Source organism: Theobroma umbraticum, unplaced genomic scaffold (assembly GCF_002168275.2).
Source record: "Theobroma umbraticum cultivar Fairchild unplaced genomic scaffold, ASM216827v3 scaffold_44.0, whole genome shotgun sequence".
NCBI lineage: Eukaryota > Viridiplantae > Streptophyta > Magnoliopsida > Malvales > Malvaceae > Theobroma > Theobroma umbraticum.
This window is the reverse complement of record NW_018397255.1, coordinates 13,637,571-13,648,749: the sequence shown is the minus strand read 5'-3', so window position 1 is coordinate 13,648,749 and position 11,179 is coordinate 13,637,571. Positions and strand designations below refer to the sequence as shown.

At 33.5% G+C, this 11,179-nt stretch overlaps 2 non-coding genes across 2 annotated transcripts; both read right to left on the bottom strand.

The window, feature by feature from the left end:
• Positions 1-335: 335 nt before the first annotated feature.
• On the bottom strand, positions 336-442 carry LOC149527675 (small nucleolar RNA R71). The gene has a single exon (XR_016350809.1). It is a non-coding gene; the product is annotated as a small nucleolar RNA R71 (small nucleolar RNA).
• An 8,423-nt stretch (positions 443-8,865) lies between these two features.
• On the bottom strand, positions 8,866-8,972 carry LOC149527674 (small nucleolar RNA R71). Its single transcript, XR_016350812.1, has one exon. It is a non-coding gene; the product is annotated as a small nucleolar RNA R71 (small nucleolar RNA).
• Positions 8,973-11,179: the final 2,207 nt, after the last annotated feature.

The following is an 11,179-nucleotide window of genomic DNA, read 5'->3' as shown; positions in this document are numbered from 1 at the left end:
TAGTCCAAGTTATTCCATCAAGCATCAAAAGGACAACCATTCAAGCACATAATTTTAAGATCAAGCCAGCCATCATCACTATGATCGAGACAACAATTCAATTTAGAGGTCTTCTAAATGATCCGGATGTGCATATTTCAAACTTCCTTGAAATATGTGATACATTTAAGCATAATGGGTTCATAGTTGATGCAATCCGCTTAAGGATGTTCCCTTTCTAATTGTGAGACAAGGTGGAGGTTTGATTGAACACGTTACCCATTGGCTTACTTACAACCTAGGATGACCTTGCCCAAAATTTCTTAGCTAAATTCTTCTCTTCAGTGAGGATAGCGAAGATGAAGAATGGTATTACTTCATTTACACAGTTTGATGGTGAGTTGCTGTATAAAGCATAGGAGAGATACAAGGACCTTCTTAGGTAATGTCCTCGTCATAGTCTTCCAAAATGGCTCCAAGTGCAAATATTTTACAATGGTTTGAGTGGTCAAGTACGAACCACCATTGATGTTGCTACTGAGAGAGCTCTCATGGCGAAGTCCATTGATGACACATATGACCTATTGGAAAAGATGGCATCAAACAACTACCAATGCCATCGAGGTGATTTGCACATAAAAGAGTAGCTAGAGTTCTCGAAGTGGATGCCATCATGGCATTAATCGCACAAGTAGTTGCTCTAACTAAAAAAATTTGGTTTTTTTCACACCAATCCTATTCAAAGTCCTGTTATAGTGTGTGAATTTTGGGAAGATGGACACGTTAGTGATTAGTGTTTAATTGGTAACAAAGAAACTATTCAATTTATGCGAAATAAATAACAACACAACCCCTTCTCCAACATCTTTAATCTCAGATGGAGAAACCATCCAAACTTCTCATGGGGAAAAAATCAAGGAGCATCAGCTTCAAGGCTAAATATTCCTCTTAATTTGCAACAATAATCAAGAGCCCTCATTTTGAATAAGGAACTATTAATAGAGGAGTTGATGATGTAGTACATGGCCAAGGTAGACTCCCTCATTCAAAGTCAAGCAGCCACGTTGAGAAACCTTGAGATGCAAGTTGGACAATTGGCAAGCTCAATAAACAATAAAGCTCAAGGAACTATTCCTAGTGATATAATGGTAAATTCGACGAAGGAAATTACGAAACATGTTAAGGCCATCACTATGAAAAGTGGTAAGGAAGTTAAAAGTAATTCCAAGCAAGGGAAACAACTAGGCAAGTTTGATGAGAAAGAGACTGAATAGTGATTTCTGACAAGCAGAGTCAGAACAAAGATGCAAAGGCAAACATACTACCATCACGTTTCCCTTATCGCTTTCAAAAACAAAGCTTTATAGGCACTTTCGAAAGTTTCTTTAGGTATTCAAAAAGCTTCACATCAACATTCATTTCATAGAAGCTTTAGAGCAAATGCCATCATATGTGAAGTTTCTAAAGGATATATTAAAGAAAAATAAGAAATTTGAGGATTTCTAGATAGTTGCACTTATTGAGGAGTGTAGTGCTATAATCCAGAACAAGCTTCCACCAAAGCTTAAGTAACTAAGGAGTTTTCTATCCCTTGCTTAATTGGTAATTTTAATTTTTTGAAAGCTTTGTGTGATTTGGGTACAAGTGTCTCAATTATTCCTTTGTCTATTACTAAAAACCTTGGACTAAAACAGATTCAACCTACTATAGTCACCTTGCAGTTAGTAGACAAGATAATAAGGTACCCTTTTGAGATTATGAAAGATGTCTTGATTAAGGTGGGGAACTTGTACATTTCAATGGAGCTTCTTGTACTTGAGATGAAGGATGAGTGAAAGGTTCTGATCATACTAGGATGTCCATTCTTGGCCATTGCGGGTGTACTCATTGATGTACAGGAAGGCAAAATAACTTTTAGAGTTGGAGAAGAGGTAGTTGAATTTACTATCTTCAATGCAACTAAGTACCTTTCTTCCACAACTCATTGCTATAGAGTGGACTTAGTTAATAAAGGTAAAGCTAAGATTACTCCACCACCGCCACTTGAGCAAGCACCAAGCCTTGTTGCTGAATTACCTCTTTTAACCTATCCTGATTTTTAGGTTTAGCAGCAAGTCTCCTTACTTTCTAAGTCTCACTTCAAACTTTTTCCATGGAAACATAAATCAGAGTGGGAGGGTCCTTTCAAGATTGTGAAGATTTATCCTTATGGCATTGTGGAGGTTGAGAGTGAAAACATTGGTTTGTTAATGGTCAATGTGTTGAGCCTTAAGCCTTATGACAAAAAAAGATCATGAGCTTGAAATAAAAGTCTAGCTAAAGGTGATAAAGAAAGCACTGCTTTGGAGGTAACCTAAGTTCTCTACACTTAGATAATTCCTGCTTATTCAAATTTTTAGTGGATTGTTATTTTTAGTTTTTTGTTGAATTTTAGTTAGTGTTACTAATTTTATTATCTTTTTTGTGTTTTTCAAGAATTTGTTTATATAACTTTAAAAAAAAAAGCCAACGCCCTGGCTGGCCATGGGAGTTTGCAATGCCGGTGCATCATTTGGGTTCCATAGTGGAACATGAAGGTAGAGCATTGCGACATTATCCAAGGAGTGCTATAGCGTTCCACACTTTTAAACAAAAAAAAAATAAAAGGCCAACGGCTCAGAGGAAAGCCATAGCACACCAAGTCTAGCATTATGTCACCGTGTTAGGCCCATGGGCCTATATAAACCCCTTTTCCCCTAAATTTTTACCTAGATTTAGATTTTTTACCCATTCTCCATAAATTCCTACTCATTGATCCCTTATAACACCTACCCACTCTAAATGAACTTTAAAACCCCAAGTTCTTTGAATTTTAACTCAAGTTTAGTGGATTTTGGAGGTGTTTTTCTTCTTTAAAATGTTTTAAGTGTAGAAAACTTTTAGTAAGTGCTATAATCCATTGAATGAACTTTCTTATGGATGACATTGTGTTTTGAAAATGAATCTTTCATGAGTCTTGATGGGCATGTGCTTACTTTGACAATGTAGAATGTGGGTTTCATGAATTTCTATGTCTTGTGACTTTGATTAGAATTTTGAGTAGTGGGTATTATGAATAACACTAATTTTCTGCACTTAGAATTTAATTTTCATGTTATGGTAATATTAGTGTTATTCATATCATTATGGTGTTGAATAGTTTATATTAATTATTTTGTGTATGTTGATCATTTAATTTTTGTGTATACTAACTATTTGTGGTCAAAAGTTGCTTTGTATCATGGTTGGTGTTAAGATAATGACCATGAGACCAAAAAAAGGGCCCATGCTAGTGGAAATGGAAGCAATTTCGACTAAAGTAAACTTGTTTTGGCCAAAATTGAGAAGCACAACATTTAGTCCCTTTTGTAGAAATTCCCAAAACTAGGGTGTGGCATTGATGTTTGAAATGGGCTTTATCTTGACATATACAAAATTATTAATGCATGGTAGTGGAAGAAATTCTGTGCCCAACCAAAGGCAACGGTAATGCAAGCTTATGAATTCTATGCCAGTGCCACTGAACATGTAAATGGGCAAACATTCGTTTGAGGACATTAGGTATCTTTAGATAAATGCACTATTAATCAGTTTTATAACACACTTGACATTGAGAACGATGAGTACAGCCAATTCATGAATGGTGATGTCAACCTAGATGAGGTTCTTGGATCAATTAGCATCTTGGGCATGGAATGTAAATTTCATAAAGGTGTTCTAATATCTTTTAAAGCTAATGCCATGGATAACAACTGCAAGGTCTGGTATCATCTCTTAGTAACCAAAGTGCTTCTAATAAAACACTTGAGTAATGTGACAAAGGATTTGGCAATCCTTTGTACGTAATTGTGATAGGGAAATCCATTGACATTGGACAATTGATCTTCAACAATATTATCATGTTAGCTCATTCACCATATGATGGATTATGGTACCCTTCATTGAGCATTGCCTTGTGCTGTCAAGCTGAAGTTGTTTGGTCACCCAATAAAGAATTGTTGCACCCAAAAATTCCATTGGATGCTAGAATCATTCATCGGTCTCGCATGTGAGAGCACTTTATCATTGGCAGAAGTTTATCAGCTGCACTATAGATCCAGTCACATAACCAAAAGCTTTCAATGTCTCAATGAATGGAATGACGTACGCGTCACATGGACCATCAAGCAGCATGTTTTCAAGCCATTGAAAAGATAATGAAGGCATATGCTGAGCAAGTTAGCATGGACATGGCTACTTTTCGAACTTTGCTAGCTAATTCCAACTTAGATAACCATGATGATAATGAGAAAATGGATAACATGTGACGTTGTCTACAAGCATGGGGGAGTATTCTCTTTCTTACTTTTTGGAACATTAGGGACAATGTTCACTTTAAGTTTTGGGGGGGGGGACGCTTCATTTTTTTTAGTATATTGCATTTATATTTTAAACTAGACAGTTAAAACTTAAAGGTAGAGTAATGCACAATGAAATTAATTTACCTATCCAATGATGAAACCTAATTGCCTTGATGTTCTTGTCACATTTAGTAAAATATGAATATAGTTGAAGGAGTATTTTGAATTCTAATGTGTGGCATTATTGTAGGATGGAAATTCCACATTTGAGCACTTTATCTTTTATATTGAGTCACTGTGTACATTCAAAGAATGATTATGAGAATGCAAATCTTTAGACTATGTTTGAAGTTTTAGAATTTGTTTGATCCTTTCTTGAGGAGAAATCTTATGCTACACGTAGTTAGAGAAATGATTTAAGCGATATTTGGATCGATTGAGCCTTTTGACCTAACCCAATCACATTTTTTCCCCTTTGAGACAAAACGTTTTCTTTTTTTTCTTTGTCAACAATAAATAAGTTAGCTTAGCTACTAAATAATTTTCCAACTTTATGTCCCTCACTTTTAAGCATGTACATTGTTTAGTAACTATATGTTGAATCATTCGATCCAAAGAAGAAGTGGAGAAAAATTTGAAATTTAATGCAAGGCATTCATTCCACTATCATTGAAAGAAACAAGTTTGGGGGTGTTGGGTTAAGAATAAAAAAAGAGTGCTTGATGAATATAAGTGAAAGGAAAGAAAAAGGTATATTTAATGAAAAGAAGTAAGGCTATATAGGACTTAGTATAATTATTTGTTAAGGTGATTTAAGCCTTATTATATCTTATATCCTATCCTTACCCTACCCATATATTACAAGCTGAATAAAGTCCTAACAATCCATAGTTAAGTGTTAGCCTTCATTAATGGAGGGATAGGTGAAAAGCAAATTTATGAAATTCTAAGCTAGTTTGAACTTTGTAAGAGCATAATCTTATCCAAAGTGCATGATACTCTTTGTAAGAGATTTCATACACACACAACAAATTCATCCAAACATAAGCTTGCATTGGAATGAAATGTAAACTGAAACAATATTGATGTTTTGCTGTGAGTTGGGAAAACAAGACAACTTATGGGGAAATAAAAAGTGATTTACGAATTGGTGCAATCTACTAGCTTGATGTTTTTAACTAGGCTATCTCAGTTTTATTTTTTAATTTTGCTCTAGGACTAGAAAAATATTAAGTTTGGGGGTATGATAACTCTATGATATAGTGTTATTTAGCCACATTTTGGGGATTTTAAAATAGCTAAGTCCTTATGTTTTAAGATTTTAGTTAGTTTTTATGTTTTTAGTTAATTAGTTTTAAGCATCTTAACTTTGTTTAATTTGAGTAATTCTAGTTCATTTTCATGTTGAAAGTCTTATTTTAAGCTAATACTGATTCAATCCTTGTGTTTGTAGGTTTTCAAATGTATAAAGTTAAATGGAGATGAACTATGCAATGAAACTAAGTGCAGATTTTTACTAAACATGTTATGGTAATTTGAACATGACTCAAGCTACAGAGATTCAATCAACATGATTAATGGACCATTGGAATGCCAAAAAGCAAGCCTAGAACATTCATGTTTATCATTTTGCCTAAATCAGCTTTGAGGTAAGAGAAAATCACATTGCAAGATGGGGTACTGCAACAGTTTTGTACCAAGGTAGCACAAGGAGCAGTGCCACGGCCTCCGAAGGCTCACTTTAATAGCACCTAAGCAAGCAACACTGCTCCCATACTAAATCCCAAGAGGTCAACACCACAACACCTAAGGGGGAAGGCCATAACCCTAGATGGAAGACACAGAAAAAAAAATTACTTAAGTGTAGGGCGTTGCAATGCCTAAGAAGGAAGGCCACACGACACCTTAATGTGTTTCAATAGGATTCAACTATTTGGGACTTCAATTTTTAGGGCATTTTTAGTGTCTATAAATAGGTGATTTTCAACAATTGAAAAAAGGGAGTCTCATAGAGAGGCAGTTAGAGAGAAAAGAAATAAGTTCTATAAAAAGAGGAAACGAAGAGGATTGAAGATAGAGATAATCTGCAACCTCGTTCTTCATTCTGGTTTTTCATTTCTCTCTTAACTTATTCCTATAGACATGTTTTGTTCTCTTGAAATTGTGATGTTTTCTTAAGAAATGATGATGAACTGAATTCATTTTTTAGAATTTTGGTTTATTTCAATATGCAGTTTAATATATGATTTTTCTTTGCTTAGTATTAATGGGTTGTGTATGGTTTATTCAAATCCATGATTAATGTTTTCTTTGCTTGATCATTAGTTGAAATGACTAGGGTTTCTAAATGCAGCTCGACAAAAGGAGTTTAGAATAAACCATTGCTTTGAATAGCCTATGTTCAATTCACTTAAAGGTTAGGTGATAGATTTATATTTAGGATAGACATATACCTAAATAACTTAGGTAGCTAAATTAGAACATAAACTTACTTAGCTTTTCTTTACTAATTTGCATAGACATATGGAATTAATTTTAGAATTATGTGTGCAAGAATCTCGATAGAGACTTGCACATAAATTTGGTTTTTAGGTTAGCCATTCACCCCATTAGTCTAAGTTTACAGAAAAAATATTGGGTCAAATGAAATATTAAGAGACACCATCATTCTAGGTCCTTACAATGATAGTTTCTTGGACAAAAATTATAGTTATATTGTTAGTTTAGAGTAAGTGGTAAATTTTATACTAATTGAGTGTTAAAAATCAATTGCGTGGATAGGAAAAATTTTGTTACAAATTTAATACTTAAAAAAAGTTTAAGAGCAAATCTTTGTGGGAAGCAATACTTGACTTATCTCTATATTACTTTAACGACATGTATACTTGCGCGTTTAAAATCGACAACACTGTGACGTTGGCATGATATCGTTTTTAGACATTTTTCTGGAGTTGATTCGAATTACATTTTTTGGAGGCTATTTAAAGGTACCTTTGGAGCAATTAAAAGGCATGTTTTAACTAGTGTTTCTTTGAAGGGAAAGTAACCATTAAGCATACAAGAAGGCCGAGAAGACTTTCAAAGATTGAAGATTGAAGATTCGTAAAATCTCTATATTTCTATTCTTCTTTGTTTCTTCTTAGTTTTTCTTGTATTATTATCGATGTTTAAGCTTCTTTGGATTATGTTTCCAATATTTAGGATGAGCAAAATTTGTTTTTCTAGAATTGTAATTGAACTCAATATGTAGTTTAGATTTTTAATGCTCTTTCTTTCTTCTGATTAATGGTAGTTAAGATGTTTATTCCAATCCTGTGTTTATTATGTTTGATTAACTAATTACCAATTAGATTGACTAGGTAACCAAAATAAACTTGGAAAAGGGAATTTCTTGTAAGCCATGGAAGGAATAGCATATGTTCAAATTCATTTACTTGATTGAATGATTTGTTTCGCGTGTGAGATAAGAATATACGTACATGTCATATGTAGCTACTATTAGAGTCTAAGCTTAATGAATTTTTCTTTGATTTAATTTGCATAGGAATTTAATGAATTGGTTGACAGAGATATTTTTATAAAAACATTGAAAGACACATAGAAATAATTTAGAACTCTAGGTTAGAAACTTTTTCCATTTAGTAAGTTACAAGAGAGTAGAAGAGATTCAGATAAAGTGTTGAAGGAAATTGTAATTCTAGGTTTTTCGTAATTAATTTCTCAAGTTTAGATTATCATTCTTATTGCTAATTTAGATTTTTATTTTACTCCTTAATTTAAATTGTGTGTTTGGATAAAATTAAATTATTTTAATTCTAGTAATTATCTAATTTTGGTAATAAATCCTTGTAGGAGCAAGACTCTACTTTTCATTATATTACTTGTTAGCGATATGTGCACTTATGTAGTAAAATCAATAACTTTTTGGCACCATTGCTAGGGATTGTTTTATTAATTTTTGTTAATATTAATACCAAGCAATTTTAGTCTTAATTCAAACTCTTTTTTTTTTTCTAGTATTCTTGGTCGTTGTATGCTAGGAGTTAGAAATTTAGAAACTGTTCCTTTTGGTCCAAAAATCAAGAAAACCTTTTGAAGACTTCAGAAGAAGAATGTACAAGCTTTAACTCATTTCCACACAATGGTTGTAGAAGAAGAGACAAAGTCCTTGTGGGAATATCTTGGTCTTTTTGTGTAAGGCCTTCATTTAGCATCTAGGGACTTGCTATTTAAGGTAATAATTTTGAGATCAAGCTCATAATCATTCAGATGATTCAAACTTCAATGGCAATTTGGCGAGTTACCGAATGATAATCCAAATGCTCAGATTGTGAATTTCTTAGAGATTTGTGATTCTATTAAGCATAATTGGGTTTTAGATAATGCTATTAGATTATGACTTTTTTCGTTTTTACTGTAAGACAAGGTAAAGAGTTGGTTGAATTAACTCCTGGCCAATTTTATCTCCACTAGAGATGATTAGGCTAAAAAATTTTTAGCTAAGTTATTTCCACAAAGCAAGACAATGAAGATGCGGAATAACATCACATTTTTTGTACAATTTGATTCAAAATCATTATATGAAGCTTGGGAGAGATACAAAGATTTGCTTAAAAGATGCACTCACCATGGGTTACTGAAATGGTGGCAGGTACAGCCTTTCTATAATGAGTTGTTAGGCCAAATCAGAACCACTGTTAATGCTACAATAGGTGGAGCACTGATAGGGAACTCTATAGATCAAGATATGACTCGCTAGAGGAAATGGCCTCCAATATCTATCAATGGCCACCTGAGAGATTGTTGCCAAGGAAAGTTACAAGTGTTCACAAGCTGGATGCAATTACAGTTTAGCTGCATTGGTAGCTATTTTGTAGAAGAAATTTGACACTATGGGTGTTTATGCCATTGAGAGCCCTTTGTGACATATGAACTATGTGGGGAAGGGCATGCTAGTGATCATTATCCTGCTAATGCTGAGTTAGTGCAATATGTTGGAAATTACCATAAGCGGCAAAATAATCCTTATTCCAACAATTTTAATCTAGCTAAAAGAATCACCTTAATTTCTAATGGAGCAACATTCAAGACCTTTATCTTCAGCAAAGCCAATTTTTCCTCTTGGATTTTTGCCACATGTTAAAGCTTTTGTGCTTAAGAAAAAGCCATCTGTGGAAGAGATGTTCATGGAATACATGGCCAAATATTATGCAATAACCCAAAGTTAAGCAACATCACTTTGAAATCTTAAGACACAAATGGGTCAACTTGCTAATGCCATCAACAATCGGCCTTAGGGAACTTTAACAAGTGACATTGAAACCAATACTAGAAAATAAGGAAAGGAGCATTGCAAGGCAATCACACTCAAAAGTGGAAAAGAGGTACAAGGGAGTAGCATGCAATCAGATTCTCCAAGTAAGCTTGTGAAAAAGAAATAGTGGTTAAGAAGAAGGATGAAAAGTTCAAGAAAAGAAAATTCAGCCCTATCCACCACCGCCTTTCCCTAAACATTTTTCAATAGTAGAAACTTGACAAACAATTCTAGAAATTCCTAGAGGTATGCAAGAAACTCCATAATAATATCCCTTTTCTTGAAGGTTTGGAATAGACGCCAAGCTATGTCAAGTTCTTTAAAGATATTCTAACTAAGAAGAGAAGAATGGGTGAGTTTGAGATAGTTTCACTTACTAATGAGTGTAATGCTATCATCTAGAATTACCTTCCACCAAAGCTCAAGAATTCAGGTAGTTTCTGCTGGGTGAGGGCTGATCATGCATCAAATACAAATAAACACAACGAAAATAGATTTAAGATTAAATTACGTCTCACCTTCCTAGGATCTCTTTCATGCCGAATTGAGTACAAAATTAAATTACAAATAATATATATATGTATGATCATATCAAAGTTATCTTAATAACAAAGGTTGATGAATCCTTTGTTAAACCACTAATTTGCCTTCAAAAACCTCAACCACCTCTGCCCGGTTGCTGCAAACCAAAGCTGTCCAAGGAATCCTTGTGCAGCCTCTACCGGTGATCCACACTAATGAATTAGAAAATCCTTCTTTAAGGATTGAGAGTGCTATGCCTTAACAATGTGCTAGCAAAGATGAGTTTCATAAACTCATAATCCACACAAAATTATGGGGCTGAAAAGGAATCAAGTGAATGAAAACTGTTTTTCTTCACACAAGAAATGGCAAGAAAAGAGTTTCTAATCTGTCGTTCCTTTCTTTTTCAGCCTTTTCTCTCTTATTTTGTTTGGAGGCTATAGCATGGTATTTATACCTTGGATTAATTTTAAACCCTAATTACAAAACTATTTTGTAATTGCAAATTAATCCAATAATTTGAATAAACAATTTAATTAAGTCCTTAAGAAGCCTAATTAACTTAATTGTTTAATTTAATCAATTAGGCCCAATAACTTCATTAAACAATTTAACCAATTAGGCCCAATAACTTGATTAAACAAATTTAATCAATTAGGCTAATAACTTAATTGTTTAATTTAATTAATTAGACCCAATGGCCTAATTAAATAATTTAATAAATTAGGTACAACTTAATTAAACAATTTTAATCAAGTGCTTGAGAAGCTCATAACTTCTAATTTGATTAAGTCTAACTTAATCACCTCTCCCATTTTATTTTCAACATTCATTTTAGGTGTGTGACCCATTAGGCTTCAACATGTTGGCAATGAACTCAACATATAATTCTTAAGTTAAGCTTAGAATTAGATAAATTTAAACTACTCTAAATTTATCATTAATTAAGTTAACAACCAAGAGTTCATAGACCAAGATTGAGATCTAGCAATCCATCATGGCCACC